The sequence below is a fragment of the Megascapheus bottae genome, chromosome 7, assembly GCF_031878675.1.
Source record: "Megascapheus bottae isolate mThoBot1 chromosome 7, mThoBot2.hap1, whole genome shotgun sequence".
NCBI classification, from domain to species: Eukaryota; Metazoa; Chordata; class Mammalia; order Rodentia; family Geomyidae; genus Megascapheus; species Megascapheus bottae.
This window is the reverse complement of record NC_143515.1, coordinates 4,847,460-4,870,063: the sequence shown is the minus strand read 5'-3', so window position 1 is coordinate 4,870,063 and position 22,604 is coordinate 4,847,460. Positions and strand designations below refer to the sequence as shown.

The 22,604-nt window shown below is 36.9% G+C and overlaps 1 pseudogene; it reads right to left on the bottom strand.

Annotated features, from left to right (window-relative positions):
• Positions 1-15,520: 15,520 nt before the first annotated feature.
• Positions 15,521-15,862, bottom strand: LOC150060193 (small ubiquitin-related modifier 2 pseudogene; annotated as a pseudogene).
• Between the last annotated feature and the right edge of the window lie 6,742 nt (positions 15,863-22,604).

Sequence of the window (22,604 nt, the reverse complement as noted above, 5' to 3'; positions counted from 1 at the left end):
TTTAACTCAAGACCCAGGACTGGCCAAAAAGTTCTATTATACATAATAATAAAGCTTAAATAAACTATAAAAATATGATTTAAAAACTTGTGTACTCGTATTTGAAATCAGATCCTGCTAGGTAAGCTGGAATTCTACTACTGGAGCCATACCATTAGCTCTATTTCTGCTCTGGTTATTTGTTTATTTATTTTTGCTATTTCCTCAAGCCAGTCTGAGCAGCAATTCTATTGATGCCTCCCACCACAGATGGGATAACTTGTGTGCCTCAGTATTCCCTGCTAGCTCTGCTATTTCCGATGAGAGGAAGTCACGTGAACTGGTTAGCCAGAGATGGCCAGAAACTGCGGTTGTCTCAGTTTCCACCTCTGGGTAACTAGGATTACAGGCTTTGTGAGCTACCATACCAGGCTAGGCCCCAGACTTGGTGTTGTGGAAAATTTTGCAATATTTTTCAGCTGACTTGAGATCAGCATGTATATGTGTTGGTGTTCATGGTTTATGTGTAGATTGGGAAAACTGATATAAGAGAAAGAATCTGAATCCAGCATGAATCAAGGAAGGTACTGTGTTCCCATCCTCTGCTCTGCCACTTTCAAAGTCTTGGCAAGATGAGGAAGGCAGGTTAAGGTGATCCAAATAGTGCTTCAGCCTTGTGTAATTGTCCTTTATCTATAGCAATGTCTGAAGAGCATAAAGAACAGTGTTCTGGAGGGTCACTGCCTAAAAGAGAATGTAAAAGTCCCAGTTCATACCTGAAATCCTAGCTACTTAGGAAGCGGATCCTTAAGGATCATAGTTCAAGGACAGTCTAGGCCGAAAACTCACTGAAATTCAATCAGCTATTAACCATCTAAAAGCTGATCTGGACGTGTGGTTCAACCATGTACAAGAAAGTGGGACGAGAGCACAAGACACTGAATGCCAAAAAAAAAAAAAAATTAAATTAAGAGGAAAAAAAAATGTGAAGGAGGAGTAATAGGGGAAATCTGCCTAAGAAAGAGAAAGTAAGTCTAGCATTCTGATGAAACACCTATTGTGTGAGCATGAATAAGGACCATTGCACATAAATACATACCTATTGCTCTTTTAGAAATGCTAATTTTAGCAGAGAATATCTATGATCTTTGTCACTTGCCTTTTGTACACTTAGAGCCATATCTGAGTGCTTTTTTTAGTAAATTTCTCTTAGACATACTCATTTATTTCAACCAATTAATATACCTATTATATCAATTACTTATCGTTATAACAACATAGTGCCATCATTCTCTGTATGTATTTATTCTCTTTGAAATGTTTGCCTTGACCTCCTTTCTTTCTACGCATTCATCTCATTTCTTTTATTTCTCACTTTCCAACATTCTTCCAAATTTCAATGTTAATAATAGAGACACACATGAATAGAAGTCTACATCTTAAACCACCAGACTAATAACTTCAAGTCTCTAGTTCTTTGATATTAAATATTTCCTGTACCCTCTGTGTCACAAATATTTTATTTGAGAAATTATTTTTAATAATATCCAATTTTTCATATCTTATATAAAGTCCTAGGGGATTAAAGATTATATAAAAGTCTTTTAGATAAAAGCAATGTGTCAGTAAATAGGCATTATGTATATTTTTACCACTATACTACATTACTCTGACATTGCATGCTGACCTTTATCCTGTCATTTCTTCTAATCAAGTTATATTTCCCTTGTTGGCATAAGTAAAAACTTTATTTACTGAATAGACCTTAATTTTATTGCTATCATTTTAGGGTAGAGTAAATGTGTACCTATAAAAATAGAAACAGTACTTAAGGGTCACTGTATCATGGAGGACATATAGATTAGTCCCTAAGACAAAAATAAACGTAAGAAGATGTTAGTCAGGGCAGGCTAGAGTCTGGTGAAATAACAAATGATCCAGAATCAGTGGCTTTACCCTAAGCAACAATCTCAGAAAATAGCCAGTACTGATTCTTCCTCTCCCTGTAGGTCAGTGAGGAGTTTTCCATGAAGAGATAGAAAGATCTACTAAATCTAGACTTGTCTTCTGACTCACTTTAACACAATGACATGCTGAAGTTCGCAGTCTGACTCTCACCAGAAGTAGTGATTATTCTCTCGTAGAGTTCAGATACCATGTTGTATGCAGCTATGTAGGTCGTCTCTAGAGGAGGGCTCTGTTTGAAGGAGGTCATGTAAAGGAACACCGTCTAGAGAAGGAACAATGGAGGATAGATGAAGCATCCAGCCAGCCACAGTGAACCTAGGTGAGACCAAGTGCTCTTCCCAGAAAACCCACAGACTCATGAGAAATGAAAAAAACAAAAACAAACATTGACTACTATTTTAAATACCAGCTCAGGATGTTATTGTTATACAGAGACAGACAAATTATACACAGTACAAAGGCTTTCAGTTACTAATGCTATTTGTTTATTATGGGTTGTCAGGGACCCTCCTCTCCTAATTACTCAGGAACCCGAATCAGCCAAGGCTCAGATGTATGCCGTTGTCTCCATCACTCAAAGACCGGGGATAGAAACTAAGTATACTTTAGAGACCCATATCATTCATCACTGTTTTTCAGCCTAATCAGCTGATATGACTTGTACCTGCTAAAAGGGTAGAGCTCTAACCCTTGTTTTCAGAAAGGAGAGGAAGGAAACACAATGAGAATGTGATATGTAGCCTCACAATGGAGTATGCACAGTGATAAGACAAATAAATGTGGAATAGGACATAGATCATTGAACACTTACCTAGCATGAGTCAAGTACTTAATCTTGAACAGACCCATACAATTATACATACACACAAACATACACACAAAGAAGAAATACAAACACGTCATATCCTGAATTAATAAGAGTATCTCATTTTTAGATGAGATAATAGTACAGTTTAATGAAAAGGAATTAAAAGGATTAGACCACCAGAAAGAAAATGATGATAACACATTTTGAAGAACTATAATGTATTGATATATTCTGAAAATGGTAAAGAAAAAAAAGGGGGGCCAGGGGAGTACATATTGACTGTCTACAGATGAAAGAAATCAGGAGAATACATGCTGGGAATTGAAGGGTCTCAAACAATGAATTATACTCTGAAATAATAGCAGTTACAGAAGAAGGATTAAACAGAAGAATAATAAAATATATTTTGTGATTGGGCTTGAACTTAGGGCTTTTGTTTTTGCTTAAAGCTGTGCTCTGCCCCTTGAGGTATGCCTTCATTTCAGTCTTTTGGCTGTGTAATTGGAAATAAGAGTCTCTTATACTGGTCTGCCCAGGTTGGCTTCAAACTGTGATTTTCAGATCTCAGCTTCCTTAGTAGCTATGGATGGCTCAGGCCACTGGCATGACCCCACTTATATGTGCATTTCTAATGAAGAAGTTGCACACAGTTAAAAAATTGCCATGAAGTAGATGCTAGACAAATATGAAGACATTACAATACTTTAGGTGTAGACCAGTCATAGCTCTGCCATTTGTAAGGCCCCTATTTCAATTCCCCAGCATAGCAAAAGAAAAATAAAAAGTTATCACTTCAATGATTATTGTTTAGTTACATTGCTTCCAGCTTACTAATATATTTGAATTTTAAATATCAAAATACTCTAGATCCCAAGATGGAAATCTCAGATTCACATTTCATTCATTTTTGAAAATTTCATAGTTAAGGATCATATCTTTTAGGGAAAAAAGGCTTGTAGAGAGTCTTCTTCTGCGAATTCACGAGTACAGCTCACAGACTGAGAGACATAAAAGGATACTCATTTACACGTTTCTTAATGTTATAAGGAAAAAGTTAAAGAGTAAGTTTGTTATTGTTGTCGTTGATGTTCTATATAGTGTCTAATCCAGTCGTCTGCCTGAACTACATTCCTGAATGGAGTAAGTAATTCAGCCCTAAGCAGAAAATGATGTGTTCCTTTGGTGTTTTCAATGCTCTCAAGTTGAAGGTTATGGCGTGGCAGAACACATTACCGGCTACCCAGGCATGTTCCTTCCTGTTTCCTCCATTGAAAGGATGGAGTTTTACCCAACTCTGCTTGAGGCCTGTGGTTATTTTGATGTAGCCAGTCTAATGCCCTTAGACAGGAAAATGTGCACCCAAGCCAAATGACACAAGCGTGTGTCCTGGCATTAACTTTAATGTGCACCTGGGTTTCAAAAAAGGAAAAACAGAAACCCAAATTCCTTTCTTTTGCTTTTGGGATTCAGCCCTAACACCATTTTGTTTAAATTTCATCGGCTTAAGTTTCATCAAAGTAGAATTTGTTTATGTAAAATTACATACCAGATGTTCATTGGCATGGAAGTTGTGGAGAATTTTCTTGCCAATGTCACCCTTGTGGGTTCCCCAATTACAACCCAAAGCCAGGTTGTTTACATAAGGTTTCCACCATAGACTGCACAGAAATTTAGGAATACAGTCCCAAAGACAAACCTACTTGATGTTTTCTTAAATCTCTCTTTCATAAACTTAGACACTGTGAAAGTTGAAGTCTGAAAAAGTACAAATTAGTGGCAAAAATTTTATATTTGTGTGTGTGTGTGTGTGTGTGTGTGTGTGTGCTGGTGAGTTTTATCCTTGGTCTGCCATATGCTGTTTGGGGGGACTGAAGGTGGGAGAGAAGACGAAAGGCCATTGAGCATTCAGCTAGATTCTTCTGGAGCAATGATTGTCAACTGTATTGCACAATGACCTCACCTACACGGTTGTTTTTTTTTTAACACATAAATGTTTCTAATTCAAGTCACCATTGCAATCTGGGAAATTGCATTTCTAACTATTTCTCAGGAGAGAGAAATCATTGTTATTACTCTAAGGGCTACACTTTAAGAACCTCTCCATGACTGGTGAAACATATGGTTAAACCAGTCCATTTTCTGTAGCTGTAACAAAATGTCTGAGGCTAAATACCTTATAATATTACCATATCACAAAAACATAATGACAGGAGCCTATGCAAAAGGAGAAAAGAAGGACAAGAAATCAGGCATTAGAGCACTTATGCTTTATATAATGACTGTAGTGTGTGTGTGTGTGTGTGTGTGTGTGTGTGTGTGTGTGTGTGTGTGCTGGTCCTGGGGTTTGAACTCAAGGCCTGGGTGCTCTTTCTTAGTTGTTTTGCTCCAAGCTGAAGGTTTACCCCTTGAACTACAGCTATACTTGTGGAATTATTGCTACTTAGTTGGAAATCAGGATCCCATAGTTTTTCTTGACCAAGTTAACATCAAATCCGGTATAATCTACCAGTTCCTGGCTATAGTAACCATTTTTATTCATTTATGCTTTTATTTTTGTGCTAATACTAAGGCTTGGACTCATGTCCTGGGTGCTGTTCCTGAGCTGTGTTGTTCAAGGCTATCATTCTACTACTTAAACCACAGTTGCACTATCAGCTTTCTGGAAGTCAATTGGAGATAAGAGTCTCAAGACTCTCCCGCCTGCGGTGACTTCTAACCTTGATCCTGAAATCTCAGCTTCTTGAATAGCTAGGATTACAGATGTAAGCCACCTGTACTCAACAATAACTAGTTTTTTTAAAGAAGAGAATTATATCCTATGAAACATACAAGAATTATTAGCAAAGTGGTATGCCTTTGCTCTACTTCCAACTACACATTTTTTTTTTAAGGGTTCTGCTTTCTCTACAATGTCACCCCGGGGATGGAACTTCCAGTGCAAGTTTTCAGGGCAAAACACTGAGTATCAGTAAGGCTACACCCAGTATGAAGCAAAGCAGGAGAGATGGCTGCAGCTTCTCTGGAAGAGGGAATGGGAGAAGAGTGAGGAAGATAGTTAATGTAGCCCACATATAAACCCAGTGTCCCTGAAACTTCCCTTTGCAAAATATTACCTGGAGTGTTATATAACACATCATATAAATGGAGTAATGCCACCAGCAACTAGAAGATGGAGCCTATTCAAAGAGATCTCAGTCAAAACAGCTCTTACTCTCCCAGTGATCAACATGACCATCAACAGGAAACACATGCAAAATATCATCCTTACCATCAGACTACTGACAGTACTTCAGTGTAACAGGTTACCACACCTGCTGGAACTGCTTTACTACCCTGACTTAATCTAGGATTTCTGAGGACTAGCGCTATTTTCTTTTCTGGTCTTCAACATCAATGGCATCCTTTCAACTGCCATTTACATCTTTCCAGAAAGCACTTTTTTTTTTCTCAAGTTGGCTGGAGGACTCACTGCTCTATGCACACAGCTCAGTGACTTAGAGTTAATAGGAAATCAAGGCTCCAAGGAGAAGGTGTTTTAACTCGGGTTCCAGATGGTATAACTGAGTACTACACCCTTGATCCCTGTAAGTCATAAATGTTTCTTTAGCTTACGAGAACAATTATTTTCCTACTTGTATCATTACTCGATTTAATCAGCAGCAGCCTCTTCTATAGCCTTAGACTAAAGATTCTCCCTAATGATTTTCAAGTGTTATGTAATATCACACTTTGTCTTTGTCTGTTTCGTATAGGTATAACCTCAGACCTGAGACCTACATTCATAAAGAGTAAGAGATTATTGAGCTCACAGTTCTGGAAACTGGCAACCCCAAGGGCAGGACAGCTTAGCACCTGCCGAGGGCCTCTTGCTGTAGCACGGATGGATGAAGATATTACAGGGTGAGACTTGTTTTCTGTCTTCTTACAAATCCACTAATGCCACCAACCCATCCTATCCCTACCACCATATGAATCTTAATAAATGCCCAGAGGCCACAGCTGCAAGTCAAGTCCCCTTAGTATATGGATATGAGGATTAAATTTCCAACAGGAAATTTGGGGAGACATATTCAAATCATTGCAGAAGAGCAATTATTTGCTGTTAAATAGTCATGTCTCTGGAAAGAGGGTTCTACTGGCTTACTGCAACTTAAAATTACCTGAAAATGTTTCAACTTGTTTTGAACATTGGGACATAACCAGCAACATATAGAAGATTCTCTGGGAATGTGTCCTAGATATTTTTTCTTTTTCTCCAGGTGATTCCAATGCGAAGCCAAGAAAAGGGGAACAATGAGAAGAGAAAAAGGAAAGTAGAAAGGAACAAAAAAGAACAGCAAAAGAAGGAAAAAGGAAAGAAAGAAAGAAAGAAAGAAAGAAAGAAAGAAAGAAAGAAAGAAAGAAGGAAGGAAGGAAGGAAGGAAGGAAAGAGACGGAGAAGGAGAAAAAGAGGGAAAAAAGAGGAGGAAGGAAGGAAGGAAAGAAGAAAGAAAGGAAGGAAGGAAGGAAAGAAGGAAAGAAAGAAGGAAGGAAGGAAAGTTAACCAGTGTCCTTTGGCCATCTGTACAAACGTTGCTCAGGAACTCCTCCTGGAGTGAGTCAGAGTTGGGACCAGACCCAATTACTCACACATCTATTTGTATTTGATCTGAATCCTGCTATTTTATATAAACTTCTTTACACATTCCTAGTCAAGATTTGGAAAATATCCATGATTAGTCTTGGCAATATGCGTTTCTAACATTTAATACAAAATATCATGGCAACTCAGTGAAAGCGATGGTACATTAATAATAAAATTGCACCTCCATCCCATGCTCTCCTTTGAAATCCAGAATCATGAATACCATTGTCATCGCTCTTCTTTCAAAATTGAATTATAAGTCAGGTCAAAATCAAGCTGTAAACTTTATTCCTAGTTTCCCCTTGTGGGTTCATAGGCTTTCAGGCGCTCCTCTTCTTGCTGGCCCACATCTCACTGTGGCAAGGGTGATCTTCCCTGGTTTACTAATGCTGACTGCACTTGGCCTTGTATTTGAATTGTCCAATAGAACATGGACACTGTGCGCCAGTTCTGAGCCAGAATCAAGAAGGAATTTATGTTATGCATGGTCTTTAAGAGCTTCTTTCTGCCTTTTATTATGAGGAAAGACATGTTCGGATTAATTGCACCAAGAAAAAATCTTGTGAGTTAAAGCATCCCCAGCTTATTCTACACACGTGCTCATTATTTTTATAGTTAGGTAATTTCTAGTTTATGATGTATTTATGACTCTTTTGCCCAATATTTTTCTTCCATTTTTCTTTCACTCTTTTGGACATTTGTACATGTCAACAAATACAGAATCTTCCTTCAGTTTTGATTGCTGCACAATATTCCCTTATGTAATAGATAGCATTGTCAAATATCCTATCAGCCATTAATGGAAATTTATTTTCATATTTTTCTTACTAAAATTCCAAACATAATAAATGTTGTTCACCCTACACATAATTTTTTGTGTGCCTACTCTGAGCTTGAACTGGGTTTGAGCTCTACCCCTGTGAGCTTCTTTTGCTGAAGGCCAGCACTCTTCAGCTTGGGCCATAGTTCTATTTCCAGTTTTTGGTTTTGGTCTTGGTTTTTTATTTTTTTTTTTTGAGTAGTTTCTGGAGATGATTGTCTCATAGACTTTCTTGCCTGGTCTGGCTTCAAACCTTGAACCTCAGACCTCAACATCTGGAGTGGCAAGCATTACAAGTGTGAATTTTGAGCACCTGACTAACGTTGTCCATCTTTACTGCACGTCTTCTCTCTTTTTTTGGAGATGCATTTTTTTTCTTTGCTAGTCTTGGGGCTTGAACTCAGAATCTGGATGCTGTCCCTGAGTCTGTGCTCAAGGGTAGCACTCTACCACTTGTGCCACAGCACCGCTTATGGGTGTTTTATTGTTTTGTTTTGTTTTGAGTAGTTTCTGGGAGATAAGCATCTCAAGGGAACCTTTCTACCCCGGCTGGCTTTAAACCATGATCATCAGATCTCAGGCTCCTGATTAGCTAAGAAGACAGGTGTGACGTGCATTTTGCATATTGACTCTTAACAGGCTTGATAAGTCAAAGAAGTGCTTATGTAATACTCCTAGGTGTTGTCCCATTCTCTTAGGCATGGAGGTGACATTTTACAGCATTCAACATTAAAGAGCTGCTTGTACGCATTTTCCTTTGAACATCTCTATCATTTCTTTTACTATTTTCATAGGAAGCTTCCTGATTTTTCTTATTAATGTTAAAGGCTTTAGAAATATATTAGGAGTATCAGTCCTTTATTCAACTTTTCATATCATTTGACTTTTGGAGAGTAGCATGCAAAATATTGTTACTCTGTATAAGAGTGATTGTTCTATGGTTTTCTTGCTGCACAGTCTTTAACATATTGTGTAACATCTTCAGTCTTTGTTACAGTCAATTCATTCTTTCCCTACCTTCTGAAATGCATTAGATAGTTTTATATCACCCTCTGCTTTGTTCATGAACCTAGCAACACAGATGAAGAACTTTTCTTGGGCTTGTCTTATGTTTGTTGCTCTTTACATTTTTCCTTCCTTCTCAACATATTGGTCAGATTAACTCATTCTTGTCCTATTAGGATTGTTTTTTTTTTAAGGATTGTTTAATGAATTTTCTCTTTCTAGAAAAATTGTCTCTTTTTTCATTGAAGTTTCCAAAGTTTTTAAATGTATATATATATATATATATATATATATATATATATATATGTCCAGCTGTAGTTTAATTTCATTGGTGTACAAGATTGCCTCCTTGACACAGCTCTGTGTGTATGTGTGAGTTCTTCTTTTCATGGAGTTAGATAGCAGCTCTTTGGGTTTTAGAAGAACCAGCATTTGGGTGGATTGATCAGTTCCCCCTCTCATTGAATAATTTCTTAAGAATTACTTTCTAGCCTTTTACTTTCTGCTGCTCCCATTCAGTTATCTTGTTATTTTCCCGAAGATTTAACTTGAAAGCTTATCCTCCTCTTATTAATTTACTGTTATAAACATTCAGTGCTCTGCAAGTTCTAAGTGCTACAATGCCTGTGCTTCCTGGACTCATGACTTGAAATATTTTTCTATCATTGTTTTTTTCACACTAACACCTTGACTCATTAGTTGTTTAAAAGTAAGTTTATTTATTGGTTTGATTACTCATTTTCAGATAGATGGATCTTGGAAGGCAAAGAGCAATGTTTAGGATACATCATTATAATGTGTCAAAAACATAAATCTGTTTGTCTAATAAAAGAAGCCATTACTCTTATATTAACACTTTACAAACCAAATAAAAGCTAGTCATTTGTTTTCAGGTGTTTGTTTTTTTTTTTTCTTAGAAAATGTCTTAATGAGCCAGGGACAGTGGCCCATGCCTGTAATCCTAACTACTCAGGAGACTGAGATTTGAGGATCAAGGTTTAAAGCCAGCCCAGGCACAAAAAGGGACCTGAGAGGGCCGGGAGTTTGGCCTAGTGGTTAAAGTGTTTGCCTAGCATGCATGAAGACCCGGGTTCGATTCCTTGGTACCATATACATAGAAAAAAGCTGAAAGTGGTGCTGAGGCTCAAGTGGTAGAGCTCTAGCCTTGAGAAAGTCCAAGGCCAGTGTTCAGGCCCTGAGCTCAAGCCCAGGACTGGCAAAAAAAAAAAAAAGGGACCTGAGAATCTTATCTCCAATTAACCTCTAGAAAATGGGAAGTGGGGCTTGGTTCAAGTATAGGGAAATAGCCTTGAGCTAAAGAGCTCAGGGACAGTGCTCAGGCCAGAGTTCAAGCCCCATGACCCACAAAAAAAAAGAAGAAGAAAGAAAATGTCCCAATGTTCTAAGTATAGAATTACTTCGAGTCACAGTATAGAGGATCACATACATCTATAGCTGCTATACACATTTCAATCAAAAGGATTATAAATTATAATGCCTAAGTAATTCCATGACATTTGATTTGTTTCAATAAGCACAACTGGAAGCCAGAGATTAATTTTCCTTACAAAAATTTCTTAGTTGGAAAACAGAAAAAAAGTAGAATCACTGACACATACTAGAGTCACATTCACTACGTCAATAAAAAAGAACACTGTGAGTTTACTCCCATACCTGTGGTATTCTATGACTCTATGTAACCATAATGTCCATAAGATTCTTTTGCATCACTAATAGACTACATTGACCATAGTTGTCAGTTCTTAAAAACAAAATAGCAAAAAGAGATGTTTTTCTCATGAAAACAGATTGTTAGCCAGAAATGGTGAAAATATTATTGGAAAAAAGCAACACAACAGGCTAGAAGATATAAAAGACCACAAGAGACATGAGAAATTGAAAGTATGGTTACATATATATTAATTAAATACTCATATACTATGTAATATACTATATGTTAAATGTGTGTATGTGTAACATATTTTATATATAAATGCTAATGTTTGAGAATTTAATCTTGCGCACAGAGTACTGGATACTGTCTGAGTAAAGTGAATGGAGTAGCCCGGGTGGACTGTTTGGGGAAGGGCAATTACTGAGTAGCAAAAGAGATCATACAGTAATTGAGGAATACCAGAAAAATAAGTAAAGATGAAGGGATGATCCATGCCTCTTAAGAACTCAAGCTGTAACAATAATTCACTGATTACAACACAGGTGACCGCAAAGGAAGGCACAGAATGGCACAAGAAAGACAAACTTCCCAGAAAGTTGACAGTTGAGTGACATGGAGACTACTGGGATTTGAACTCAGGCACTCGTGTTTGCTAAGCCAGTGCCCTGCCACATGAACCATGCCTTTAATCCAATTTTTGTTAGTTATTTTTCAGATAAGGGTTCATAATTCTTATCCTGGCAAAGCCACTGACTCCATCCTTTCATTCCTAGTCACCAAGTAGCTGAGCTCACAATCCTGAGCCACCTGGCTTTCCTGGAACATTCAGTTCAACCACGGCAGGGATTTGTAGAAGATACCAACCAGAACAGATGACAAGTATCAAGAGAAAGTCCAAGGGAAACTTGATGTTGCCAGCCAAAGCATCAGAAGTGTGGCTACAGGAAGTCGCCAATCTCCCTCCCTCCTCCCACCTCTCTCCCTCTCACACTCACACACACACACACACACACACACACACACACACTCACACACACACACACACACACACAGATGCTCTGAGTCCAGCTCCAACCATGTGGCAGCTTAACCTCTCCAGAGCAAGGAAACTTTATCAGGTGAGGTGGGGCTGGGCTGTGTTCTAAGTAGAGTTAGTATCACCTAACTGATAGTTCTATAATTCCATCGACTACACCCTTTTCCTGTTAAACCACCTAAAGCCAAAACAATGTGAAGAGGAGGGATGGTAAAAGAGGGATGAAGGGAATGGGACAGTGAGAACAATGGGAATCTGAAAGCGAAGAAGGAAGTGTTCTTGAAGATCGTGTGGACATCAAATGCAGATCACCTAGGCAACTGCAGAGATGTTGCCAGACTTCAGAAAGGAAGGCATTGAAGAGGAATGGGTAGCTTTCCATCCTGACTGCAGGAGGGAACCTTTTTGTGGTAACACCAGGGGAGATTTTAAACAACTGAGACTACCAAAGTATGGAAGCGATTGGCTCCCATGTGACATGTGATCCTCACAAGATGTGTGTGGCATCTTCTTCTTCTGCAAACTGAGTAGCCTTTGGTGGTTCCCTCCTTGAAGGGCTTTTTTATTTTTTTCTTCTTCACCCCCCTCCCTTTTCTTTCCATCCTGCAATCTTCTGGAGAACTGATTATTCTTAAAGGAAAGGATTAAACAACAAAATGTAGCCATGTCTCCAGGAAGTCTGTAACAAACACGAAGAGAGTGAAGCATTAGGAAATGGCAGTGCAGTCTGTGGAGACCTCAAGAAGGAGAGGTCCACACTGAAGGCCAAATGCAAACACTGACTTTTGAGCACAACTTGCTGACTGAGTCTGATTCTTGGTGGGTAACGAAGGGTCAAGAAGTCTAATTGTGTTTGTGCTATTCTATTATACACTAAGATGGAGAAGATTCCCTTGGCCAGCATCTGAAATCCATATGGAAACACAGCATCAGCAAATCTGCTTGTTATCTGTCTGAGCCCCTCTCCTGTATTTGCCCTTAAGCATCACCTTTTTTCTTTTTTTTTTCTTTTTAAATGATCTCTTTATGGGATTGAAAGGGACCTTATTATTATTATGAAAAATTATAAGCAGACTCCATCTGTATTTAGAAATCACCAAAAGCATATATATATATGTATGTATGTATATATATATATATATATATATAAAGCCATACTTGCATCATGCAGATGTTGATGAATGCAAAAATCCCAGGATGCCCCTTCCTTCACCAAAAACATTCCAGAGCTCAACCTGCAAGCAGAATTAATGCCATCCATCAGTAATGAGTTGGACAATAAAACTTAATTACTACAGCACTTAGAAGGTCAAGATTCAATTACGTTTCATTGAAATAAACAATATATCTGAAAAATAAAGTTTATAATTGTCTGATCAAAATTCCTTTTGGAGTTTTGATTTGTAACATTTTTTTGTTATTGAATGAATAATTCCTAGCTTAAAGTTAATATTCTTGAAGTACAGGACTAATATCTTTCTACCGTGGTGCTTTCCTTTTCCTTTTCTTCTCTTTCTTTCTTTTCATTCTTTTTTTTTTTTGTTGACCCATCTGGTTTGTCAGAAAAGTCTCCTACCTCTGATATTTATACAATATCATGCAAATGTCAAAATCTGAATGTCATCTTCAAAGACCCTTTTATGTCAGGCAACCCCTTTATAGGGAAAAAATAAACAATTTTATGTATGCATGCTTGATGCCAGCCCAATTAATAAAAGCCTTTTTTGCTATGCTTGGCTACAAGCAAGTTTCTCTTTTGAAAATGAACAGAGGGAGAATGAGATAAAAGGTCTGTATTGTTTCCTTGCAAATTTTACAGTTTCATTTTTAATTTGTGTTTGGATGTGAGGATCTTGGTGCAGATGGTGTGATAGTCCACAGTATGTTCTGAGAACCTGCAATGATAACAAAGATATGCAAATCAAGAGGGTGCCTTGGATGAAAGCCAAGATATCCAATTTCACAATAGCTGAAAACAAATGGATGTGCCCAGCAAACTAGTCGGAGTAGCACTAGGAAATGTAACGGTGCCAAAACAAATTATATTAATGACCTGAGCAGTGTGCTCAATTCCATTGGCCAGCTTCATATTGGTTATATTTGTCTGCATGGGCAATTCATTTACTGTGCAAAACAACTTTTCTCTATATATTTAAAAATAGCAAAACAAAACAAAAAATGATATGCTTAATAAAATTCCATCTTCATAATGACACAAAAAAGTGTGATACAATCATTTTGGCACCTGAGGAATGCTCAATGATATTTTACATATAAAAGTCCAAAGTTGCGATCATTGGAAGCTTACTGATGGAAAAAATGCCCGAAATCTATCAGAGTTTTTACTGTGAATTATATAAAACACTGGTTGTTAAATAGTAGTATTCATATCCACTTATTGAGGATTGTAGTCACAATGACTGAAATGAGATGAATTTCAACAAGGTTATCTGGATTGAAGCATGCTTTTAATAGCTAATTTGCTAAATTCCATGCTTACAGCATAGAACAGATTGTTTCAGAAGAAGAACAGTGAAAGGAAGCTAAGTATAAAAGGAGGAGAATAAGAAAAAAATCTAACCATGAAAACTGGTGAATATAAAATATAAATTTTAATGTGCTACACACAATTGTAAGTATATTTACAAATATTTGCTACATTATACTCTTGGTTTCAAAATCATGAGTGGAAAGAACAATTTATAAGTTATTAATCTGTTGTCAGATTTCTTTTCAGACTAATAAAGATTAAAATCCTATGTCCTGGATTAAAAATCTTGCAAATAGAACTGGCAATTTTATTGTACATAACATGACAAGAATAACTTGACATAGGTTTAAAATTCTGGTTCAAACTGGTTTTATTTATTTTTCATGCTATAGAATTTATTTTCCAGTGTAAATGTCTTACAAAGTCACCTACCTCAGATTTTAGAGTGTTTCTTTCTCTCCTAACTTCTCATTCAAAACAAACAGAAATGAACTAACCAGTGCTTCCATAATTAGAAGTGTTGCCATTAAACTTTTTTTGTTAAAACAAGAAGTTTATTTAAACAACAAGACCTGCTTGACTTGAAGGGAAAACTATCTAGGATTGTTTTTTTTTTTTTTGAAGAGTAATTTACCCCTACTTAAAGACAGATTTGCCCTACATGTAACAGCTACATACAAAAAAGTTATAAAATTGTCCTTGGTTTTACAATGATAAATGAAAACATTAAAATTCTCCAATCAAACAAGGTATGCAAGGATTTTTGTTGTTTTTTTTTTCTTTTTTCTTTTGTTAAAACAGTGAGAGCAAAATAACTTACTGAAATAGAAAGATAAAAGCGGAATGAGCATGCCACTAATGGAGAAGGGGGATATTTTCACAGAACCAGTATTTCTCCCCATCCCATCTCCATTTGATGTCAATCAAAATATACCATTGGCCATTTAGTTAAAAAAGAAAAAAGGAAAAAAGAAAAGCAATATGCTTGCGCACATACACCAGTTACTTTATGTACAATAAAGGAATGGAGAAGGGGAAAATGAAAGAATAGAGAAAACTATACTGCAGTAGTCAGGATGTGGTGGAACCAAATTGCAGTTCTCTAATAAAGAATGTATTCTTGGTCTATAAGAACAAAGTTCTGGAGCAAAGTAGCAGGTTCCCTTTTTTAGTAGACACCTCCTGTCTGCTGCTGGAACACGTCAATTGCATCTTCACCTCCATTTCCAACTGTGCAGGTGTGTCTGTTTCATTGATTGGCTGCCCATCAAATCGGAATCTGATCTGCCTCATGGACAAACCCTGTCGTTCACAATAGGCTTTCATTAGTTTACTAAGTGGTGTATGCCTCTTCATCTTAAATTGCACCACAGAACCATCCTGCCCCGCTACCTTCAAATTAATATGATCATTGTTCTCAGTTTTTGACTCCTTCTTTGGGCTTTTCGTCGGCCATCGCGAGCGCCCAGTCTCCTCAGATGTTGCTTCACAAAAGAGCTCCCTGGTCTGCACCGAACGAGCACACAGGCAGCACCGCAGCCCATTAAACTTTCAAACTCTGTAAAATATTATCAAAAGCAAGCTGCAACTATCCTGCCTTCTTTCTCACTTATACATTCTCAAAGACATGTCATGTGTCGAGTTCATGGTCCGAACCCCTACCAAGCCAGGATTACTTGAAAAATTGATTGTAACACTTGTTGCTCAGAAATTAGTCTACATATTATGAGTCATAAAAATAGGTGATTTCAAAGGAAGGTTCTTGAAGGACTATGGTTAAAAGCTCGCTGCAAGAATGAAGAATGTGAGGTGACATTCCTGACATCATTAGCCTGTTCTTTATTATGTCAAGCTAATTTTTTGGCAGAACATTTGTAAAAAGTATCGTAAGCTCCTAAAACATGTAGCATAGATCCAGACTTTGACCACTAGTAATTGAAAGAAATTAAGCACAGACTAACGCATATTAACTATTAGCATATGTCACTTTCTCAAATTAAACATTAACAAAATAAAAGCAAATCCATCCTTAATTTTAGGATATGGTTATTTTTTTACCCAACTCTTGTCTGAATATTCTTGTCTGCTTTGGTATTTTTTTTTCTTCAGATTATTCCTGATGTAAACAAAAATTAGAGTGAAATGGCTTGATATTTTGGCCTCTTTTACTTAACAAGAATTATGACTATTGTTTCCTCTCATTACTTAGTTTTTATCCTTTGATATCAGTTGAAGGTCAAGCAGTCTTGGCATTATATACAAGTCTCTGGATATTTCAAATTTAGCCTGGCACCAAGCCACAGATTAATACCTTATTGTTATGATGAGGTATTTAAGTCCAGAATCTTGCAGCCAGGAGTTGAAGATAGAAGTCTATAAGCAGAAAGGAACATATCTATTAAGAAACAACAGCAAAACTCTTTATCACAGGTACCTCTGTAAAAGAGAGCTCTTGATATATGTTAGGCAAACAAGTGAAAGCCTCAACCTGTATCAAATATCAGCTCTGAGTATCTATTTAAAGGAAGTAACACCAAAATACTGAGCCTCTGATAAGCCCCAAGTGACCCCTGGTTTAGGGGGAAATGGTGCTTCAAAGAAGATCTTGAAACTGTCCATCAATTTCTGAGACACACAGAAATCCCGAGCAGTAAGGCAATGCACTCTCGATCTTCATGCATAATACATACCAACTAGGTGAAGTAGTATGTAAAGTGAATTTTAATTGGTTATAATTGTCATTTCATTTAGTAAAGTATTGTCTGGAGACCAGGATATCAATTAGCACTCTATGGACTCTGTTACTTATGAAAATATGCATATAGAGAGATGATGTGCTCAAGCAGTAGATATACTTTAATTAAGAAAATGGTACAATAATTTAAAGATCTTTAAAGTATCAATTAATTGCTATAGAGGTAGGCTCTGTATACCAACTTCATAAAGTCAAAATCTGGCATCTGATTTACATGAATGAAGCAAGCATGTTTTAGTTTTGTTACCTGATTTTCCACCCTAAGGCATTTATTTGATATGCTGTAAGAAAAAATGCAACATTAAACACACAGGCGGAGAGACACACACACACACACAAACAGAAATGCCTCATAAAGATGAATTCTTTAGTTTTTAAGCCTCGATATGTATGCACTTAGTGAAAGGGGTAGAGAAAAAAAATAACATTAAGTCAAGAGTCCCCCAAGAAGATATCTTTCACATGTCCTTCATTTCCTTAGAATTAATGGGTGTTCAGGCATCAATAAGGAAGAAAAAGATGATTGATGTATTTCGTTTTATTATTAAATTGTTGGTAACCAAGGCAGCTTTTCTTTCTTCCATGGGGATGAAGAGGGACCTGTCCCTTTTTAACCACTTGCTCTGAATGACTTTTATACCCAATATCAGTGAGAAGAGAGGACGAATGTCACCTCTCCTCTCTTCCTCCTCTAGTGGATGCTTACTCTCTCTTTTGATTGACAGCTACTAATAACCTTCCCGCCCTAGGTGCCATGGAGACACTTTATTAGGACAAACAGCCAAGGAAATCTAGGAATGGAGCCAAGTCTGCAGTGAGTTATTATCGGGCTTGTATTTATCTCAGCTTTGTAATTTTTTTCAGTGATATGCAAATCCTGAAATAGATCTTCTGCTGTTGAAGGACAGGTCCCTCTGTTAATTGATCCACTGAGATTCACTGTAGCCTCTTTCAGCTCTCTGCCAGGGAAACGTGCTACATGAAAGAGGCTCAGAGCTGTACACAGGACACAGAAATTCTCCCCACACGCCTTCCCTGGGAGGAACTTGCACTTCGAAAATAATTTTTTGGGGGTTGTTCATGAAAACAGTTCCTTCTCAATAGTACCTGCCCAGTGTGCCCCACTGATTTGTTTGTTTATTAGCTGCGTCAGAAATACACTTTCAAATTATAATCAAATGTGACTTCAGATGGGATTTACACTTGTTCATGAGATACACAGAGCTCACAAATATATTGTAAATATATTAAAACGAATTCAGTGAGAACCAAAACTTATTTTGTTTTCAGAAGAGGGAAACAAAAAGATGATAAAGCAGAATATTCAGTTTCCTCCCAGCAGTTTCTTCTTTATAAATTAAAAATACAGATGCACCCTGCCAGCTTCCTCATTCGAGGGACTACTGGAATCTATTATTTCTTTAAAATTGTTCTATGTGGGCATGGGCCCATACACTCATGCTAAGTTGTTTACCAAAATGACATTGATAACAGCTCTGATAAAAGAAATATTGTCTATATTACATCATCCTTGTTCCCATAGAATTTTGGAGTTTAAACTATTTACATGGTATTGTGAAAGCAATGTATTTGTGCAAATGTAAGTAAAAACTATGAATAATGGAACTTTGATTAGTATTCGGCACAATCAGTGCATTGGAGAAGCCACGGTCATAGAACCAGAGACTTGCTTTGACACAAATCTCCAATACTAATATTTTCCTTTCAAACTCTGTCTCTTCGTCAATAGACTAGTAATTATGAAGGATGCTATATTCCATTATGAGTACACAATCAAATATTTTCATGGGCTTGTTCCACACAGAGTCACATTCTGAGATAGGTATAGAAATAGCATCACTACCTAACATCATGATAATTCTTTTCTTTCTGAGACTGGTACTTGAACTCACTATTTAATGCTTTTTTTCATTGTCTCCATCACCTTAAACACACCTCCAACCCTTCATTTTACTTGGTAATACAGACATTTTTGACATCCAGTCAAGTATGTCTAGGTACCAGGTTACATATTTAAAGATTCACAGTACCCCAGACCACATTGAATGCCTTGACATTGTTCAGCCAAGAATGTCTAAAACCAATTTTCATATGGATTGCTTTATGTCAATGTAGGACATAACCTATAAGCTCTCCACCTTAACGTTCAGCAGTAGTTCTTAACAAAGAAGGTAATAAGTGTGTCTCAAATACGCAGCTGATTATCTGAGAGTATTTCTCTACCACAATGAGGCCTGACAGTAGATGGCATAAGCCCAACCAAGTTTCTCCTTATTAGTTCAGGGTCTGTCTGCAGACTCCATCTCCAATCCTAGGGAAATGAACTCCTCTTCAGCTCTTTTTCTTCCAAACAGACTCTCTCAGTGTGGTAGGGGAGGGATTGTGACTGCCAGGGGAATTTTGGTGCATTTTGGAGTGTCCCAATTTAAGGGACTGTGTTAGTAAGCACCGTATGACTGTAAGAAACAGCTGAAATAATAAATTGATCATCAGCAAAGGTTTATTTTGGTTCACAAAATAAACACTTCACGGTAGGGGCCTATGATATAGAAAATCATTCACTTCAGTCAGAGGCTGTAATCAGAACAAGTCGGTTAACCACCAAATAAGCAAGAAGTGGAGCTGTGGCTCTTACAGTGTTGAGCAATAAAAGCTCAGGAACAATACCCAGTCCCTGAGTTGAAGCCCCAAGACACACACACACACACACACACACACACACACACCATTCACCTGGGTCAGAGAAATGAAAAGAGCAAGAAAGAGAAGCAGGCTTCTGTGACTCGTTCAAGTGTATGTCCAGTGACCTAAGAACCTCACACTAGACCCTAGCTCTGAAACATTCTGTTATTCACAGGACAGACTTCTTAATACCAATTCTCTAAAATATGTATCTTTTGGGAAAATATTTAACCTCTTATGAAAACAGGATCCTATGGGCATTCATGAATAGAAACAAATGAGGCAAATAAATACTCCACAAACCCAAGCTTCCCACAACAAAGACATCTTTGGCTAAATGTCAATAGTATTGAGGTTGAGTAAGTTTTTCCCTCTAGGATTTTATGTCTTTGCCTCTTTGGGAAGATATCTCCAATGTTTGGGACAAAGTCTCTCTAGGTCCTGTCTCCCTGCTTTGTTTTTAGTCCCTTCTGGGGCATCTGGTACCTTGTCCCGAAGGCCAGTCTCAATGCCCACATTCTCATTAGATTAATCAGAAACCTAACATTCTTCTGTACAGAAATACAGTCTGCTATTCTGGATAAATGTTATTCTCTACAGTAAGAGCATTTATATTTAATCTTCAAAGAGTAATTTTACATTTTAATATTTGATAAATGCATACTTTGTCATATGATTTTTCCTTAGATCTACAACCACCCCCTGGCAAATCAAAATTAATAACACAAAAGTCCCATCTCTCTCTATAGAAGGTACAGGGCACAGGACTCTCATTATAGATTTACATCTCTGTTGGAAAAAAACAAATGTAGTCCAGCAAATTGCTAAGACCTCATGTTTACTATTCATTATTCCACTTATTTTTATAAATATCAATTGGGGTACAACACATTCTACTGAGACATGGCAGTCATTTTCCCAAGAAACCACTAGTTATGAACTTGCTATTTTAATAGTGTTTTTAGACTTTTATAACAATATTTAATACAAAGAAATAGTATAACTATCATGATAACAATCAACAACTAATACCATCCAGAAAATTTAATATCAGGTATGTGCTCTTTTAAAATAAAATTTTTATAGCAATATTTAATGCAAAGAAATGGTATAACTATCACAACACCAATCACCAACTAATGTCATGGAGAAAATACATTATCAGATATATGCTCTTTTTAAAGCTTTATCATGTGTGATTTCTGTTCTTAATGTACTATGTTATTTCACTTCTCTTTTTTTGCCCTTTGGTTAATCTCATATTGTTACTGTATCTGACTTTGTTACCTGGTATATTGTATATGAGTTTATTTGAAATAGGAAAGGGAAGGAGGAAAACAAGATGATTGGGAAGGAGGAGGGGGAGAGAAATGGGGATAAAAACAAGACAGGGCTTGTCAATGTGTGAGAAGTAATGCACCTCATAACTGGTGAATGTGACTGTAACCCAACAATGAGGTGAATGGGAGAGGAATGATCTTTAATGTAGAACTTTCCCAAATCATTTGGAGCATACTACCAATTGAATTGTTAATGTACCCATAATCTGAAGTAATCTGAACTGATAAATAAGTGAGAGTGTAACTCTTGTAACTCAGCACTGGGCAGAAAGCATACTGGCTATCTTTGAACCCATTATTTGCTACAATGCTCTGGCATTTGCAAATGATGGCATAGTGTTAATTGATGTTTTGTGACAACCTTTTATCTACAATATAAAGAGGCAAATGGGACTATCACGTCATTTCCTTGCAGAGCCCCCTGCCTCTTAACTGTGGAGACATTTTTTTGTCTTGACAGTAATTCCTGAAGCTATTCTGAATATAGAATTCAAAAGCTAAAACTTCTTTAAAAATATACAATATGATATGATGGAGAGAGGTGAAGTGGTTTGTGGTAAGGAGCAAAAGGGCATGTTTAGGATCAACTTTAACACAGTAAAGTTAAATAATAAATCATAGAGCTGAATTGATTAAGATTTCTAAATGTCATAATTTCCCAATTAGGGACACTATACACATGAAAGGATTTTAAGAAATAAATGCATATTCTTGAAAGATTTTAAACATACAATAATGAGGTTTCCAAAGACTTGTCCCTAGCTGAGCATCGTACTGCAGAACAGAAATGTGCACATGGCATTGATGCATGCTGGAAGCCACCAGCTTAGGGGTGGACTCCTCACTCAGTCTAGCATAGGAAGAGGAAGCATGGGGCAAAAGTTCTTATAACAGGTAGCATTGAAAGCTCAAAAAACAACAATAATGAGTAAATGTTGCTTACATTAATGTTCTTAATGTTAGTTTCATTAGAATATTATTTTAGAAAAAATTACTACTCAAGACAGTTTTAGCAAAGAGTTTGAAAAGCAAAGATTGAAGCACCACTGATTTTGGACTATACCCCAGTAATACAATTAACAAAGAGAATTCTTCTGTCCTATAGCTGCAGTGTGAAATTCTAAATATGAGTTGCTCTTGATATTTGCTTCATTTGCCCAGACAGTTCATAAATGTACATATATATGCACACGTATGCATATTCACATAGAACAAATATACATGTATGCACCTGTTAAATATTTCTGTGTATGTACACATACACATATAAAAGTAATGAAAGTGTATGGATTTCTTATCATTCCTGAGAATAAAGTTTTTTTCATTTTTTAAATTTTTATTGTGATGTATAGAGGGGTTATATTTATATTTGCCAGATAGTAGGAGCATTAATTCTCACC